The sequence below is a fragment of the Lepisosteus oculatus genome, chromosome 19 (genome assembly GCF_040954835.1).
Source record: "Lepisosteus oculatus isolate fLepOcu1 chromosome 19, fLepOcu1.hap2, whole genome shotgun sequence".
Taxonomy (NCBI): Eukaryota; Metazoa; Chordata; class Actinopteri; order Semionotiformes; family Lepisosteidae; genus Lepisosteus; species Lepisosteus oculatus.
Window position 1 is genome coordinate 13761712 of NC_090714.1, and position 18862 is coordinate 13780573.

Genomic DNA, 18862 nt, shown 5'->3' on the forward strand with positions numbered 1-18862 from the left:
CTGCTGTGAGTGTTAATTGGTCTGATTATTCCGACACGGTTTGGGGGGGTGGGGGTTCAACAGCCTGCGGGCACCGGCGTCGTGTTGATCGGGGAGTCGGGGAACCGGGAGCCCCTGTAAGGGAAGGATGGTGACTAAAATTGGGGGGGTGTGGCTAGGTTTAAGGGTGGGGTTCAGCATTAATATTGTCCGATCAGCTTGTTGAGGGGAATGGGTGTGAGCACAGCCGATCACAAGAGGGCGCTTTGGGTTCAAGAGAAAATCGCTTGCAGGGAGAGATACGCGGACGCGAACCCGGTTCGCAGGGGTTTTATGAGAGCCAGGGGTTTAGCTGAGTGAGCTATACTTCGTGCCGGACAGAGTAACTCCCTGGATATACTTATCTGGCCAAATGCCGCTAAAACCACAAAAATGTATCCCTACACCTCCTCTCGCATTTCTAAAAGTAGTTTCATATCTACTTTGGTTTGGGTTTTATAAAATGCTCTGTAGTCTGACGCCAAGATCCGAACCTGCACTCTCACCTGACCGCAGACCAGCGCCCTTCAAGACAGGCTTCAGCGTCGCCGGAAACAAAAAAAAAGCGCCGCCAAACACAAAAGCATTAAAACTGCGATTCATTTCCCCCCGGCAGACCAGTAGGAGACCCTTCTATAATAAAGACAGAGCTCTGCTGGCGAAGAGCACAGCTGGACTGGGGGAAACCACAGCACAAATGAACTAAATTAAAAATGAAAATTTCAATTTTATATCTATATATGAGAGAATATTGAAGATGGCTGTAGCTGCGCTGAATCCTGCAGTGATCTGTAGCTGCCGATTCTGCAGTGTTCAGTGAGGTTGTCAGTCCTGCATAGATCATAGGACTCTGCTTTACTATGAAAGTTGTTTCAATGAGTCGGTGTGACTCCATCTGCTTGTATTGAGCAGCTCTGAGTTTGACAGTGTAATGGAATTAGACTTGAATTATAAATGTGGATTATCAGGCTTTACTTTTCCACTATTCTCTAAAACGCTTCAATTTGATCATTGAGAGAGAGCACACCCATCAACACAAAGAGTACAGTTTCCTCCACAGACACTGGAAATAAAGCCCAATTGTTTGAAAGAGGTGTTCACAATCCCATTTTTAAGAACAAAAATAAGTTAAAAAGCACACGATTAAAACTTGGATCAGTAGCGTTTTAATATGTTGAAAACTGTACATTAGTTTAGGGAATTATCAGAATGAAGGAACAGTCAGTTGATATCAGTGTCCATTCCCGAGACTGGGTACAGAGGCCATCCCTGAGAAAATACCCACAGCAGTGTAGGAGCAACTCAGACAGAGGGATCAAAGAGGGCAACAGTGATCGTCTCCTTTCCAACACAGCAACTGACAATACCCCTCATCATATTAGCAATTATAAGACTAAACAGGCAGAGACAATCCAAACATAAAAAAACAGCACACCGAAGCAATAAAACAGAGATGGAATGTAAGATCTGTACAGGTACATATAAAGCAAGACATGTTTAACAGATATCCAAACCGTGATGTATTTATTAATAATCACTGACATGTCTGAAAAGATAAACATTTTAATAATAGTCAATTGAATATTTTAATAATCTTCTTTATTTTTAAATAAAGATCAAACCAGAATCTGTATTCTCTCTTTATCTATTCTCAGACTGTAAAAAATAAAAAAATAATGTAAGAACCAAAACACACAGGTCAACAAGTAATCTCTGTCTGTCTCTGCTGTACCAGTATAGAGGTACAGGGAGAGAGACTGGAGCTAAACCATCTCGTTTGGTCTCTTCGGTTGCTGCCGATATAAAAACATCTATATATTCTGCAGACACACTGACCCCCCTCCTGGACCAAGACTGGACACCCCAGCTGCAGAGATACTGACCCCTCCAGGACCAGGACTGGACACTCCTGCTGCAGAGACAATGACCCCTCAAGGACTAGGACTGACCCCTCCAGGTCCTGGACTGGACACCCCGGCTGCAGAGACACTGACCCCTCCAGGACCAGGACTGACCCCTCCCGGACCAAGACTGGACACCCCTGCAGCACACAAACTGACCCCTCCAGGACCTGGACTGGACACCCCAGCTGCAGAGACACTGACCCATCCAGGACCAGGACTGGACACCCCCTGCTGCAGAGATACTGACCCCTCCAGGACCAGGACCGGACACTCCAGCTGCATAGATACTGACCCATCCTGGACCAGGACTGGACACCCCAGCTGCAGACACACTGACCCCTCCAGGACCAGGACCGGACACTCCAGCTGCATAGATACTGACCCATCCTGGACCAGGACTGGACACCCCTGCTGCAGAGACACTGACCCCGCAAGGACCAGGACTGGACACCCCAGCTGCAGAGACACTGACCCATCCAGGACCAGGACTGGACACCCCTGCTGCAGAGATACTGACCCCTCCAGGACCAGGACTGGACACCCCCTGCTGCAGAGACACTGACCCCTCCAGGACCAGGACCGGACACTCCAGCTGCAGAGACACTGACCCATCCTGGACCAGGACTGGACACCCCGGCTGCAGAGACACTGACCCCTCCAGGACCAGGACTGGACACCCCTGCTGCAGAGACACTGACCCCGCAAGGACCAGGACCGGACACCCCTGCTGCAGAGACACTGACCCCTCCAGGACTCGACAACTTACCTGGCTTTGCAAGCAGGTAAAAGACTCAACTCAATACACAGCACATTTAACACAACCTGACCCTATTAACAAATAAGAAACATACACGATGAGGAAAAAAGTAACAAAGATATGAAGTGAAATACCGAATTATCGCAGCTTCTGTTAAAGATGAGATCTTGTCCTGCCTACCTCCTTCCTCAGGCCTGTGGAGTGGGTGGTGGTGTCACAGACTGCCCAGCTGGTCCTCACGATCTTCACAGCTCACGTGTCAATACATTTTCCACAGCAACTCGTGTAACGTACCTCCGTGATTTTATATGTTCCAGATGAACAAAATACGAGACAAAACAACATTTCGCAGCTGCAGTAGAAACGGCCGCCTCTGGTTTTTAACAATCAAAAGCGAAAACGATTAAATGCTTCTTTTTGCTAAAGAAAAAAAGAAATCCTTCCTGTTTTTAAGAAGCAGAAGAGTAACAGCAAAATTAAAATTCCCACCCTTCCCTAGGACCTCGGAGTTTATTGGGCAACTGGAGGAAGTCTCGTCTATAATTGGGAGAGTTTACTGTCAATCGTGACGTGTTGGACTCAATCCCAGTGATCTGATTGGCTCTAGATCCTCACATTCCTAAACAAGAGGGTTTAGACACCAGTCACATGATCCAGGTGTTTAATATCGCACCAAACCCTCACTTCCGCACTGTAAAAGAGCCGTCCATAGACTCGTGTATCACCACCGCCGCCTGGCGGTCATAGAACGGAATCGCTACCTCCTACTGTAGTTTGATCAACAGGCTTCGTTTTATTTCTAAAGATTTCACTAACACGCGGGCTTTCTTACGTTTTTACTTTAATATCCAAATATTCTCCCCAATGGACACATTCAATGGTAAACTGTATTTGTATTTCTTGGAACGGAGACGAATAATGATTCCCAAATACACTAATAACTTGTTTTTTAACATGAGTCTTTAAACACAACACTAAAAGACAACATCTTAAACATTATATATTAACCACAGAAACAAATCAAGGATAATTATTTGAAAGACAAAAGATTAAACAATTTAAGTTCCTCTAAATTAGTTTCGGTAACATTTCGGTAGTTAAATTTGTAGCAGCGTGTAAAAGGCGATATTAGACGGCGATATGCAACAGTGTGGCCGCCAGGCGGAGACATTGCTACACGTGTCTATGAAGGGCTGTTTTAATGGAGCCCTTTTCAGTCTCCAGCTGTATTCCACTGACCGTGATATCATGGGTATCCAATCCAGGTCCTGGCCCTGAGCCGCAGTGACACCAGTCTCAGACTGACACCCTCATCAGCTCTGAATGAGCCTCAGAGGGATGTTGGATGAGGATGTGAGGATGTCTCACTCTCTAATCTTCCTGAACACATCTTCATCAAGCTAACGGGTTTAGTGGATGTGCTGACTGAAATTATGATATCATCACAAATGTCAGTTTCTGTATTCTTCTGTTTGCAGCTGCAGATAGCACCTGCTTGCCTTATCAGGCTTAATCTTTTTGGCGAAAGTCTTTTGGTTTCATGTTCCTTTTTTTAAAGCTTGTAAATGTATCTTTTATTGTCCTTTTGGTTTCACAGTTTTCTGCATTTCCAGAGCCAGGATCTTCCCTGTGTGATTGGTGGCAGTGGGACAGTGCCTCTACTGGATATGTTAAGGATTGCTCTGGAGAGGCAGTGCTGCCCCAGAGGCCCAGTGGTGTCCTGCCCAGCACCTCTGGAGAAAGAGAGGAAGGACTGTCTGCAGAGTCTAGAGCTGCCAGCCCAGCAGGGGGCATCCCAGAGGCTCAGCTTCCCCAGGGTAGAGCTGTTGACCTTCCTGCTGCTTTTACACTCATCCCCCAGGTCAGCTGTCCCGTCTGGAGCCGTTTCATGCCCAACGCCTGCTGTGAGTGAACAGTCACTAGTGCTGAACGCTTGCAGTACTTGTCAGTTTGTCCTCTCACCTTTAACTGATATTTCCTTTAACTGATATCATTTCCAACAGATCTTGGCCCCTATGTCCATGGAGCAAGTCTAATCTTGATTCTGTACTTAACGTGATGAATTGGTGTAATTCAGCACTTTCTGACACCTGCTGTATCTTCTCTCCTTTCATGAAACTCTAAACATGACCTACAGCCCTCAGATCCCTTTTTTCTAAAATCCATCAGATCTGTCAGTAGGCAGGAGTGCATGAGCTCGGGATCAGTGTTGTAGTTCAGCAGCTGCTGGAGCAAAAGAAGAGCAGAGATGAGAGAGAGCTGTGGCCTCCATCCCTCTACCAGGGGGGAGTGGAGCCCATCCTCCCTTCTCCCAGCTTGACCCCTCTGAGCTCCTGCTGCTGGATGAGGACAGAAGCAGAAGAGAGTCCAGCTCCTGTCCTCTCTGTGGCCCTGAGAGAGGAGAAATGCAGCAGGGCTAAAATCTGAAGGTTTGTGGCCTTTCTTCCACTAATTCACCCAGGTGCCTTGTGTGTTACTGCTTCTACAGATCAATTTTCACAATAAAAGAATGATCTTTACAGAAGCCCTTCTGTTACTCCACCTAAAGAACAGTTTCTGACTGAAATAATGCATGTTTAAATGCTGAACTACTGGTCTGAAATAACTTATTTTTTTTCTAATTTCTTTCACAACATTCATAACTGCTGTGCACAGCGATTGACTATAAAGGAAGAAAGAAACTTCGGCTCGGGTACAAAATAGCACAGAATCACAAGGTTCTGTATAGACTTGTCCAAAGGTGTCATAGGCCCAGAGTCGTCTTCTGACAAACAGTCCAGTAATCTTGAGAGCAACATTTTCCTTCTCTGTTTAGGGTTACTGCCACTTCAGCAGTGATTTCAGAGAGCAGAAACAGGGTATTCAGATAATTAAAGGAACAGTTGCTATGATTTCCAATTTCATTCTAGACTGTTTACCTCCATCAAACCTTGTCCGTTTGGACGGAGCAGGTAGATAATAGGAAACTTGGTGGAAGGTCAGCAGGAATGAAGTAACTGGCTCTTTAAAACAGCCCTCCATACACTCGGGTAGAAACATCGCCGCCTGGTGGTCATCTATAGGAAATTAACAGGTAAAGGCTTACTGCATGCGGGAAAGAGACGCGGTATTTCAGCTGTGACTTAGTGTTTTTCTTTTCAGCCCGAAGTAAACCTTTACATGTTCCTTTGCAGTCTACGCATGCTGACACAGCTGCCTCCTCAAACTTCCTAATCTAGTGGAAATGCACCGTTCCGTAATGGAAAAATAGTGATGAATGTCATTTATCGCCATATATTTAAAAAGTGCACGCAGCTCAATCCTCTTTATTGGAACTCCAGAACTGCTCACAATTTCAGACAGCTGATATCATGTATTTATATAGTAAGAATTCACTCTTTTTTAAAAAAAGCTTTTCAGCCTTAAAAAAATCACACGTGTAAAGATTAACAAAGAATGCCATGTTCCGAAATAAACACGTATTTTGCTAAAATACAGAACAGAGATAAAATGCTTACATACCAAACGGATATTTTACGTGTTCACGGCGTCTATCAGTATGCTGTCCGTGACAGGGAAAAAAGAGCAAACACCACAACATTTTTCATGACCACTGGTTGCGTCTTTAACATTTAAACATCAGCCATCCTGTCTGAAACAGGTGCACTAGGAGCACAGCGCTACTTGTGGGATCCAAAAGGAACTTCACCCTCAATGTATTCTCACTGTACCCTCATCTGGCCAGGATTGAATAATCTGAGACTGTATTCTTCAAGTAAATGGGCAGTGGGAATCGTACTTGTGAATATTGGAGTCATAGTCTCACATCTTCCTGCACCTTCCTGACTGCTGCCAAATCGGTGAGGCGCAGCCTGTGGAGATCACATGACCTGTAAAAACCTTAGTACCTGTGGCTGGAAGGTTGCCGGTTCGTATCCCGCGGCCAGCAGAGGAATCCTACTCCATTGGGCCCCTGAGCAAGGCCCTTAACCCCAGCTGCTCCAGGGATAAATGGCTGATTCTGCGCTCTGACCCCAAGCTTCTCACCGTCTGTGTGTCTCATGTAGAGCAAGCTGGGGTGTATGAAAAGACAATACACAAACTTGTATATGGCCAATAAAGTGATATTATCTTATTTGTTCTGCTCTGTAATTTCCCTGAACACAGTCTCCTTTTGTTGAACAACCAACTTCCCCCTGCACCCGGACCACTGGCTATAAATCCTAATTAAAAATACTTTTCACCTAGTCCATAAATGTGTTCAATATTACCACATTTGTAGTGGATGTCTCTTCCCTGAGACTTCATCCTAGGACATCTTGTCTACAGTGGAAAATTAAGTGTCCCACTGTCCCAGAGCCTGTTCGGTGAATATTTCCATCAGATCCTGTCAGTCTCCAGCTGACACGTTCTAGGACTGAGAAGACTCCTCAGGCAACAATCCAACAATCCCACAGCAAGACTACAACCTCTAAACTTGATGAGAGGACAGTGAGCAGACATCCTGCAGAACTGCTGTGTCAGTCCCCTCTCATGAGTACAACATCCCAGCTGGGATCAGTATTTTAATTAGGAGCTCACATATTTTAGGAATCATCTATATGTCATGCAACATGATGTTTGTGGATTTTGTAATAAAACCAAAATGTGCAAACAACTGCTTTCTCATTAAATGTTTAGGTGACACTGTGACCTGAAACGCCAAACTTCATTTAACCATTAAAACTGATTTTCTCCATGCTTTAACTAAGCCTTGTTTCATATAGTGTCTGTGAAATACCACACAATTCTTTACAGTGAACATTAAATGGAGATTACAAAACATGTTCAGGATAATCTAAAGTAAAATAAGCAGAAGGGTGAACAGGATTTACCATTTCCTACAGATGTGCAGGTTCTTCCCAGCAAGAGCAGAGAAGCCAGTGACTCAGGCACTAAGAGAAATGAGCACTGGCACACGGTTACACAAATGGGCAGAGTCTAGAGACACCAGACACACAGTGAGTCACGCTGGATACGGAAAGAAACAGCCCAGACATCTTCACACAGCCTTTATTGTCTCAAACACTAAATACAAGGAAATAATAATGTAACGCAACGGGGGCTCAGGCGGGCGCCCTTGCCGCATCTGGTCGGCCCCATCCCGACTGGGTTGCTTACACTTCCATAGCACTTTTCTGGATACTCCACTCAAAGCGCTTTATAGGTAATGGGGATCCCCCCCACCACCAATGTGCAGCATCCACATGGGTAATGCGACGGCAGCCATAGTGCGCCAGTACGATCAACACACATCAGCTATCAGTGGGGAGGAGAACAGAGTGATGAGGATCATAGATAGGGATTATTAGGAGGCCATGACTGGTTTTGGCTAGGACGCTGGGGTTACACCCCTACTCTTTTCGAGAAATGCTGTAAACTATCTCAATCCTTTTGGCCAGTTTGATTTTCATTTCCTCGTCTGACACACCTGCTCTGTCCAAGAAACAGGTCTCACTCCTGTCTGCTCGTGTTTCACCCTCAAGACCTCTCACTCCCAGACACCCACCCCCACACACACACACTTCTCTTCCCAGCAGAGGAGTCCACTTTTACTCCCACATACACTTATTTCTACTCCCAGTAGAGAGCTCCTTGCAGGCAAACTCCAGCTGCTTCCTGTATCTTTCAGGTTCATTCTGAAAGATGCAGGAGTATCTTGGCTTTATTCCTGATGTCTTTGACTTCTTGCCTAAGTTTCTCCAGGTCTGACGTTAACTCATTCAGCTCCTCCTCCTTCTTCTGTAGTCTTCTCTTCCAGTCCAAGCAGTTCTTTTTTCAGAACACTCAACATCATTTAATCTATTAAATTCATCTGTGTTTCTGGCTATATGTATATCAGCTGTCTGTCTCTGTCTACCTGATTCATCAATCACAGAAATGATCAACTAGAGTATTTAATACTATTACTATCCCCTGTTCAGTGCACCACTGATCTTAAGTATTTAATTAAACTTATTATTTGGAATTAATATCATAAGTATTCGAGACTAATTGAGAAAGGGTGTTTGTCTTGATGAGGACAGTGAAGATACGTCAGTGATAAAGGCACAGCGATGCACACAGGAGGCAGAAGCACACACTACACATCTCTCCTGAGGCACTGGGAGCTCCAGGAAGCTCCTCATGTGAGGATCTGTTTCTGCAGAGTCTTCTGTCCGCATCAAGACAGCTTGTGGACACAGCACCAGAGCACACAGCCCTGCTGGGATCTCTCCGCTGGGATCTGCAGCAGAGAGGGTGGAGTTAATCCAGGCAAGTTATGATGAAGGGTTACAGAACACTGGTAAGAATACTGTGTTCAGATCTGGTCACCACACTGTTGAAGAGATATAACAGCCTCTGAAAGAGCTCAAGGAAGAACAGCTCCTGCTCTCAGATGTTGTTCTGTACAGACAGGACTCAGAAACACTAGTGAATTCAATTAAAACAAACTAATATTAAGCTATTAATTTAATGATATAATTTATTTAATTATATTAAACCATAAAGGCATTAACAACACAAAGGCTGTGTGTCACACTGTCTGCCTGCACTTTGGCTCCACCGCCTGAGGCGTCCCTGCCTACATGTGTCCATACCTGTGCGTCTCCTGTGTGAGTCTGGGCTGGAGCCCCTGATGCTGCCCTCAGGACAGGTGGCACAAGCGCTGCAGAACTGCTGAGGACACGAGCAGAGAGGACTCATCTCACAGATATTTGCAGTGTCCCGCCACGCCAGAGCTCGCCCCATACTGAATGGCTGCCACCTGCTATGATTGACAGGAACATCTAATTGCCAGGTCTTTCTCCCTTCAGTCTTGCATCTCACCTTATGGTCTTTTCTGATTTCATGTCGGCTACTCTCTGCAGGTGCAGGAGAAGCCGCCGAGCAGCACAGGCTAGAGATTTGTAACGTCAGCCCCACAAAGTCTGTGCAGCAGTGGAGCCCAGTTCTTGGGATGCAGAAGGGAATGTTGATCAGCAGAAGGACGAGGGCTCGTGTGGCGCTGGAGGGATGCTCACTAGACTACACCCCCTCCCTCACAAGTGAGCGAAAGGACGGTGATGAATTATACATGGAGACTTTCCTGCACCTTTCCATACACCAGGTCTAAGAGGGAGGACAAGATTTATTTTACCTCTCGCTGGTGGCTCTTCCCAGCCACCTCCTGCCTTTGATGGATGGCACATCAAGGGTGAGAAACCTCTGAAATATGGTGACAGAAGAAATTGCTCAGAACTAACTTCAGGACTGGCAATTTAGCTTGGACTATCGCCAAAGAATGCTCAAAATGTTGTACAGTATATTGTTTAGAGTCTGTTCTCCTTCTTAATGTATTTCAGAATCTCCTTCAGCTTATCTTTAAAAATAAAATATTGCTGCCCAATCACACCTGATAGCAGATTGGCTTTGTACTGGGGGTAAGGAGTGCTGACTGGGAGACACAACGTCATCATCCCCAGAACTGGTTTTTTTTCCTGTAGCTAATGTTGTGAGCACTCTGCAAGATCCCCTTTTACTGCCCAGACTTTAATTAACACAATATGACTTACCATTCTGTCAAAAAACAGGGTAGTCAAGAAAGGACTGTCTGATCATTTATTTTATGCACAGAACTCCCCTTACAAATTTAGAGATGCCCTCGCTGAAATGGTAGATGCCCATAGTTCTGTTTTTCTGCACTGCTGTGTCAAATTGACTTAGTGTTGTCAAGTGTTTGTAAGGGATGTGTGTGGCTGGTCATGTCAGAGAGCTGCTGTTGCACTCTGTATTCATCTGATCTGAATCCTTGTGGGTTGGTTTGTAATTATAATTAAATGACAAACCGAGCAAGAACAATTCACAGACAGATGAAGATCTGAAATGTGAAAAAAAAAACTTTAATTGCAGACAGAAGGGGCACTACCAGCATCATTGAAGAATAGTTAGCTGTTACTTCCAGTCTTGTACATTTCCAAAGTATAAGAATGACCACACATTTTCTATTATAAATAGTCGGGTGGGAACTGTTTGGTTAAAAAATTGAAAGTATTTTAGTATTTCCTATGAAGCACTGAAGATGTTGGTTTCTTTCACCTTTTTAAAAAACACAAAATGTTTGTCTGTACACAGAAAATTAGTGTTTGCCTTTTTCTGTTTTTTTATGTCACAGCTGCTACAGCAAAATAAGACACATAATATATTGAAATAGAGCATGCACCATGAATTTTAAATATCTAAATGAATAATACCAATAGTACAGAACTGCACTGACACCTCATTTCAAATTTATAATAACTGAAATTCAGTCTTAAAGGTCACCATAATAAAACATCAAGTTAAATTATATAGTACATCTCTCAAATGGGCTCTCAGATGTCTGTGTTGTAATGAACAGTGCTTCCCTTTAAATGTATTCCAAAAATGTGAAAATGCAATAAGACTCGAACTATGAGGATGACATTTAGTCTCTGACAGTGTTTGCTGCAGTTTGGTACCACGTGATGAAATACCTTAATTGCATTCTTTATAACCCCAAGCTGATGGCCATTCATAAAATGATGGGATCGGTTAATCAATTAGTTTTAAGTAACCATCTGAAAAATGATGTGAGCGTGTGCAGTAATTTTAGAGTGCATTATAGCACAAGCCTGGAGTACATCTCACAACAAGTTTGGCTTTCAGACGTAAATAATCTCTTCTGAAATATCTCCACTATGCTTTGAATTACAGTGTGCGCTTTTGAGGTTCTGGGATATGTCTAATCTCCCGGGAGCTATATCATTAAATCCTTGTTTTGAAGACGAGAATATGATTTCAGCACCGAATTCATGGGAGACTTCACAGATTGCATATCGTTAATCTGGTTTGGAGGCCATGTCCAAACCTATGTGCTGTGAAGCTCAAGCCCTTCACATTAGCTCTGCAGACTGGCAGGCACAGATGAGGACACAGATTCTCACTTCTGCTTTTTATTGTAAATGAAAGTCATTTTGCAATGATGAAAGTTTTTTTTTTAATCCCCTCAGCCTGTTGAGCAGAATTTTCCACAAGACTGTCCCGTGAAAGCAGGGCACAGCATGGTGAACCACTATAATGTGGAGCAAATTCAGAGATCAAACCTGACCTTCCTGGCTCATTTTTGTAAAAACACTTTTTTTTTTGCTGTGTAACAGAATTAAATCCCAGATTAAGTCAAAATTTTGACTCATCTCCTGATCTCTATCACTCAATCTCAGTATTCTGTTTTCTGTGGGCACATGGCATCATTTGGGGATCTGGGTTTTGGGGGCTGTGATTGGTAGTTTGAAGAGGGCTAATGATTTAAGACATAATCCACAGAATCTGCTAGTCTCACTAACGTGTTGGCCTGGATTCGAAAGTTCGAAAATTGTGACCAATTTTTTCCAAATAAGTCAAAGTTAAGATCCAGCACCTTCAAAGAGAACTAACACATATCATAGGAATTATATTTCATGTGTAAACAGACCAGAGAGTCAAGAAAGGTTTACCACATCTCATTTTTGAAACCAGAAATATCTGAAAGGAAAGTTTCCTCTAATTTGAACCTGACAGACAATTTTAGCTTTGATAGCAGATATGTTAGCTGTCATGTGTGCATCAGAGCACATTTCATCAGGCGGGTGTGTGTGTGTGTGTTTGGCAATTTGTAATCTTTCCTGGAGGTTACAGATGTTTACCTAACAGTGCAGATGTATCTCTTGATCTGTCACAGCACAACTCAGCTCTCACTACATCCCAGCCCATCTGGGATTTGGACAGCTGAGCTCATCCTGAAAAATTATGTCTTCCTTGTCATAATAATGTATTAACAATGACTTTGGCACTATTCTTCTCCCATAATGACACCAAATGACTAGTAAATAACATATGGAAGCAGAATATCCTTTTACAAATGGCAAAAGGTAGTTTTATTTCCTAAAATACACCACCTAAATCTTGATAAATGGCCATAGATGTTTAACTTTTAGCACATTATTCTCTGAAGATCTGAAAATGAGTACGGCAGAGTGCAAAACAATATAAAAAGAGATTCGATTTTCATAAATCAAAGCTTTAAAGCTAATAGGAAAGGCAGTTAAGTACAAAGTGAACTTTGATTATCACTTTACAAAAACAGCAAAATGAACATTCATGCATTCATTCATTTCCAAACTTGTTCCAGCTTTAGTCCAACAATTCTACTTGGAACAAAGATGGAGAAAGCTCATTTCTAACAACTGTATTAAACGAGTAAAACAAATATGACTATTTTGAATATTAATTGGGATATTAAAAGATATTAAGTAATTACAAATATGAGGCTAAACAGTACTTGTGGAAATATATTCAATTAGTTATTAGCTTTAATAAAATAACTTAAATACACGGGTTAAAGTATTCTGCTTGAATTCTGCATGAATTCGTTAAAGAAATCTAGTGTGAAATGTTTAATATCAGTCCCAGATTTTTTCTCCAGTGGATGTGAATATTACACAACCAGAAAGCACCATGTCAAGACCTGTTACAGAAGCACTATGTAGGAGCTCTTATGGAACACAGGCGCAGTGCTTAAGTTTGACATTTTACCATTTTACCACAGGTGCCTTATTTTCTCTCAACAGCTGTGAGGTCCAAGAAACACTGGATTCTCAAATAACCCTAAAACTCCAAAATCCCACATCAGCCGTTTGTAATTGAAATATTGAAGAATCTATTTAGTGGCATTACTATGACCAGGTGTGCAGGCACTAAATAGTTTAATCTCTGTTTCTGTCTCGTATTACAAATGTCAGGGATCTAATAACAGAAACATTAAAAACTGAATGCGTTTCCATTGGTGAATTGAAAGCAAGTGGACAGAAAGGGAGACATTTACTCAAAAATCAGTTTATTCACTACAGTAGCTACTACTGCATTACTGAACATGGCTGTTGTAGAAATGTGTAACCCTGATAAAGCTGATCTATCACTATCCGTATAAGCATAATATTGGAGTTCATTGGTTCCCAGCTCACAGATAATCCTCCTAAGCCTTGTTATTGTGAGAACATATGCTGTTCGAAAATTGTTGGTAAAATTAGGCACTGCAAAAGAAAAAAAAAGTGCAAGATGATTAAAATGTAAATTGAAATAAATTATTCACATAGCAAATTTAAATGAATTACTTAAACACCTAAACTCAATCACAGCGACAGCTGCCCTGTTTAGTGCAGAAACTGTCAGAACAGTGGAGCAGATGTACTGACTAAACTGCTGGCTGAGCACTTTGTTAAATATGCATAAATTCCTTAAAGGATCTCCAGGGGTATGCCCAGGGGACCTTCAAATTAAATTGTACGTTACTAATAAAACATATAAATGTCAATAGGCTTAATGCTTCTTTCCAAACAACACTTTCTCGAAGGTGCTTTTATTTCCCTGGTCTTCTTGGCACAGTCCAGGGCCACGCTGAATTCAGCAGTACCAGCACACTGCAGCTGCAGACAGAGCCTACACCAGCTCCCCGCCCTGACTTGCACCTGCTGCCGTCTGCGCTTGCTCTCACTTCACTGCGGAGTCGTACAGTATGTCCGGCTGGGCGTAAATGCGCAACTCCCACCGGCAAGTCCAACTCAGCCAATAGCCGCTCGCCGACATCATCACTCTCGCCGCGCCAGGACTGGTCTAAAACTGCACCCCGAGTCTACAGAGTGTAAAAGTCTTGCACATTGCAAGGTTGACTCTTTCTAAAAAAAGACTGTTCTTCCCCTTCTCGCCACTAGCTGGGGCTGGCGACCTGAAAGTGTGCGAGTGGGAGGCTCTCGGTGCGGGGATGACAGTCGGGCAGATAAGGAGCTGGAGTTGGTTGCTTTTTTGCAAGTTTCACTGTTTCCAGGAAAGGGGGCAGAGCAGGTAACTCTTTCATGTAGACGATTACGTTCCCCAAATATATTTCAGTGCGTTTAATTCAAAGCTAATTAAAAAAAACCTGAAACAAATTAAGCCACTTGATCAACTCATACTAGTGCAGGGATTTGGCTTCAAGTGTCAGAAATGCTAAATACCTCAAATATAAACTGCATGAAAGAAATAAAAGTAAACACGATTGCCTGCAAATATAAAGTGAGACAACCTTGTCTTTAAACGATATTAAAAAGCAACTGTTCAGTGTAGAAAGCTTCATTCTGAAAAGCCCTTTTCAGTAAGTGACTCGTAGTTTGTGTCAAACTCACCTGACTCACAGTGACTTGATGAGCTTGTGTAAAATTAAGTAACAAAATAAGGCAACAACCTTTAAACAACAAGGCACGTTAAGATTTAGATTAAGCAAGGTTAATTACGCTGTGGTACTTAACCATGCCATGTAGTAATAACCAACCATTATTTCCTCTTGATTGGTACATCACCCAAGGGGCAGTACAGCAAAACAAGACAGGTACACACGAATTCAAACAGTAAATTAAACTGAAATGAACGACCGGATTTGAAGGCACTGACTAACCTGCAAGATGAGATATGGACTGAGACCATTCCATAACCGAACAGAACATGATTGGAGCCTAATGTTGGGAACTGAAGGACAGCCAGGTTGAAGAGGGCCGGTGACATGTGGGTGTGCGTGTGGGTAGCCGTTCACTGACAGAGTCAAGAGTGCATTGCAGCAAACAAGCCTGGAAAAGACAGAAGCATGCATTTAGCTTTCCTGCATCAGACTTGGGGAAATGTTAACAGATATGCACAATATTACACAGATGAAGAACAGACCCATTCAGAGCACAGCAAACATAAAGTACAAATGCACAGCTTGGGTTAAAAGTACTTGAGTACTTGGCACACCTGAAAGTCTGACTGCAGAGTATTTTCATATATGTAATATCCCGCAGAGCAGAACTAGAAATCATGTCAAAAAGCTACATGTTTTAATGTTCACAGGATTTACAATCCTAACCTATTACCTTGGAAAAAGGTTTGACCAGCAGAACTGTTGATTACATAAGTATGCAAAAAAAACAGGAATGACAGGTTTCTTTTCAAGGGATAATGTTTGCTTGAGCAGAGTATGCCACACTTAGCCCGCAGATAATCACAAAGGACACGGAGGAAGCTCCCAAGAACATAGTGAAGCAGGAAACACACCTCGCAACAAGGATGTGAAGGCTGCCCACTGAGAAGGACATTCCTGAACTCCACATTTATTACATATTTGCAGACATGTGAGGTGTCAGCCCGAGTTCCTGGAAGATAAGCAGAATACAGAGCTTCTATTTTATCTTAATCCAGATAGACAGAGGGGTCACAGCCAACATCAAAGAGGAGGATAGATGTGAAGACGGAGAGAGATCCCCAGCCGCAAAGACAGAATCTCTTTCAACAGCTTCTATCCTCAAAGCCTAGCAGGTAGCCATCTTGAATTTGAAGACATGCGCTTTCATCTTCACCAGCTTGACGGAGAGGGCTGATTCATTATCTGTGACTCCTCTCCGCTCTGCTGCTTTAGGTTACAAATGCTAAGGCAGACAGAAAACCAATAAGGAAATCACATCTACTTGAACTTCATACCCATTGACTCCCAGCACTCACAAAGAGTTTGACCCTTGTTATTGTATCTTAGGAGCTACTAAGCCATGGTTTAAAGAAGTGGGGTTTTTAGCTGTTGCTGGTTTTTGTCCAGGATACAGCCGTGTTGGTTATGACACAGGACTCCTGATGAAGACCGCGGATGTCAGAGAGCTAGGTGAGCTTGGTACACAGTGAATCACATCGCCTGAGGCACACTGCTTGTTTCTGACAGGCTGAAAATCATCTAATTCAGACATGGCAGCCTTACAGTTGCAGGTCCCCAACGGGGCGAGTGAGCCATGTTGGCTGCTGCTTTTGGGACTCAATCCTTTCTTAACATTTGTAGACATAACAGGAAACAGGTGCAGCAGATGGACTTCCACAATCCCGATACAGTTCCTTCTCAGATTAGAATGCGAATGACCGGAGGGTCTGATGCTGACATCTAATCTGTAGCCTGCAGCGCCTTCCAAATCACCTTTGTGATAAAATGCATCTCTAGTCTTGTGATGTCTGTTTTTGCCTTTGACTCTTCGTGTTAAAATCCAGATAAACAATCGCTCTCAAGCGTGCATAGATTATCGTCACCTTACATACATCATTGACCTCTTGGTGAGGAAATAAAAAGAACAGAACAGCATTTTATAATTGGGTATCACAGGCCATTTGTAACCACTCTCTTGTTACATGGTCCACAGAGAACCGTCTTGTGGATTTTATATGTTGTGTTCTTTGGTGCCACAGGCATTTTCAGCAATCTGCTGTTGTTAATTACAGGATAATTTAGACAATATTGTGTTCTTCTCAAGATCGGAATATACCAATGCTCTGATGTAACATTGAGAAGAAGCTACAGGAATTTGTAGTTTCACACCCTGATACTTCCTTTAATTAACATTTTTCAAATTCGTTAAAAACTTAATTACCACGATAGTGCAGGGCACGTACCAACACTGTCAGACATTCCTGCACCAGTCAGTTTCACTTCAGGGACTCTCATGACATGGCCTCACTTTGGGCAATGAGTTGTGATCGGTGCTTTACACACTGCTCAATCCATTAAGCAGCTTGTCCTCCTTCAGTTAAAGTCTTTCGAAACCGCTATCGAAGGAGCAACGCCGGAGCTCAACGGTGAGGGTAGTGGGGAGGAGAGTGCTGTGACATTTGTTTTGATAAGACACAGGCCATGACTCCTGGGGGATGAAGAGAGGAGAAATGGAGGATGGAACAATGGTGATAACCAGTGTAGCACAGAGTTTACCTACCACAAGTAAAAATAACATCAGTGGCTCAACACATTATAATTGAAGGGGGTGGATGAAACTCTTTACCCATACTGACATGGCAGAGGTGAATACTGGGAGATTTCTGCCTGTTGTTGTACCTGTGGCGTAAGGGTGAATTGTGCTCTCAAAAGATGTGCACTATGTTGCAAGAGAATGCACGTCAGATCTACCAAAAATAATCTACCAAAGAGGCATAGAGCTTTACATATTGGGTGGTTGTTGTCCTAACAGATTTCACTGGGGAATTTCTTTTGTTCAAGGTCCCCCAAGAGGTAAATTACTCTCTTCAATGGTTTCAACAGCGTCTGTAATTGAATTGAGTAAATATACTTCTTTTTTTTTTCTTCTCTATGGCCAAAAGAGAAATGCAGTGCTTTTCGTGGCTAAAACATCCATAATTCAGGCCGACCAGCTCTACTGGTTCTGGCTGAAAACTAAGCAATACCCTCGTCTCGCTCATTATCATGATAAAAGCGGTTTGCGTGTGGTAGGACAGACGTTTTTAAAGGCAGCTATAAATTGTCAGGGAGTAGCTCATTCTAATTAAGCAAGTACTTTGTCCAGAGAGGTCAGAGTGTGTCAGGGAGACCTTGTGGGGAAACAAAACACGCATACTCTAAGGTAGAGGAAGGTATCCACAGCTAAGCCATAACTCTGCAGACACGGTGAAAATAGTGAAAATAATTTGAGGCGACAGTTGTGTAGGCTGAGTGGGACTTTTGTGACAATAAACGAAACTTTCTTTGGAGACACATCAGTCTGCAATACTCACTTTATAGCCCCACGAATCCACCTTGACCTGTACTGTCACTCTTCCCATCCTGTCAGTTAACAAATGAACGAAGAGAAAAGAAAGAATTAATACATTGTGACCTGCGCTGTCAATTTCCCCACCTGTCAGTTTAGAAATTAGTAAAGAGAAAAGTTTCCAAGAAAAAAAAAGAGAAATTAAAATCGATTCCAACACCCAAACCAGTTATTTTTCCTCACTGTCTATCATAGTTTTGAGAAACCTTCTAGCCAAGCGAGGATTTCTGCAACAATAACCAACATCCTTCTAACCAAATGAGCTATATGGTGTGAATGACCCCCTCCCATTCGTACCTTTTCTTATGGTACGATGCTACAGTAGCTCCACTGTGGCGAGCACGTTTCCATTAAGAAAAATAAATAAGCAAACTCAAAAGAAGCTTAGTTATTGCACTGAAGACTCCTGTCGTAGCCTCAAGCTGCTGAATGTGCTAGCAATTGCTTGAAGAAGGAAAGTGGATGGGAAAGGGGCTCACTGTTAAATCATTCAGGGATGCCTCTTAACATCATAATTCATTACGATTCTCCCTGGGACTCAGTTCCACTGATACAAGCTAAACCCTCTC

At 43.0% G+C, this 18862-nt stretch overlaps 1 long non-coding RNA gene across 3 annotated transcripts; it reads right to left on the bottom strand.

Moving 5' to 3' along the window:
• Nucleotides 1–9817: 9817 nt before the first annotated feature.
• LOC107079012 (uncharacterized) lies at nucleotides 9818–18306 on the bottom strand. Of its 3 annotated transcripts, none has more exons than XR_011182552.1 (3): nucleotides 15778–15859; nucleotides 15143–15311; nucleotides 9818–9885 (listed from the first exon to the last, which is right to left on the bottom strand). It is a non-coding gene; the product is annotated as an uncharacterized lncRNA (long non-coding RNA). The 3 variants fall into 3 exon arrangements; XR_001479984.2 differs by lacking the exons at nucleotides 9818–9885; nucleotides 15778–15859 and adding exons at nucleotides 13604–13745; nucleotides 18259–18306; XR_011182551.1 differs by lacking the exon at nucleotides 9818–9885 and adding an exon at nucleotides 13604–13745.
• Nucleotides 18307–18862: the final 556 nt, after the last annotated feature.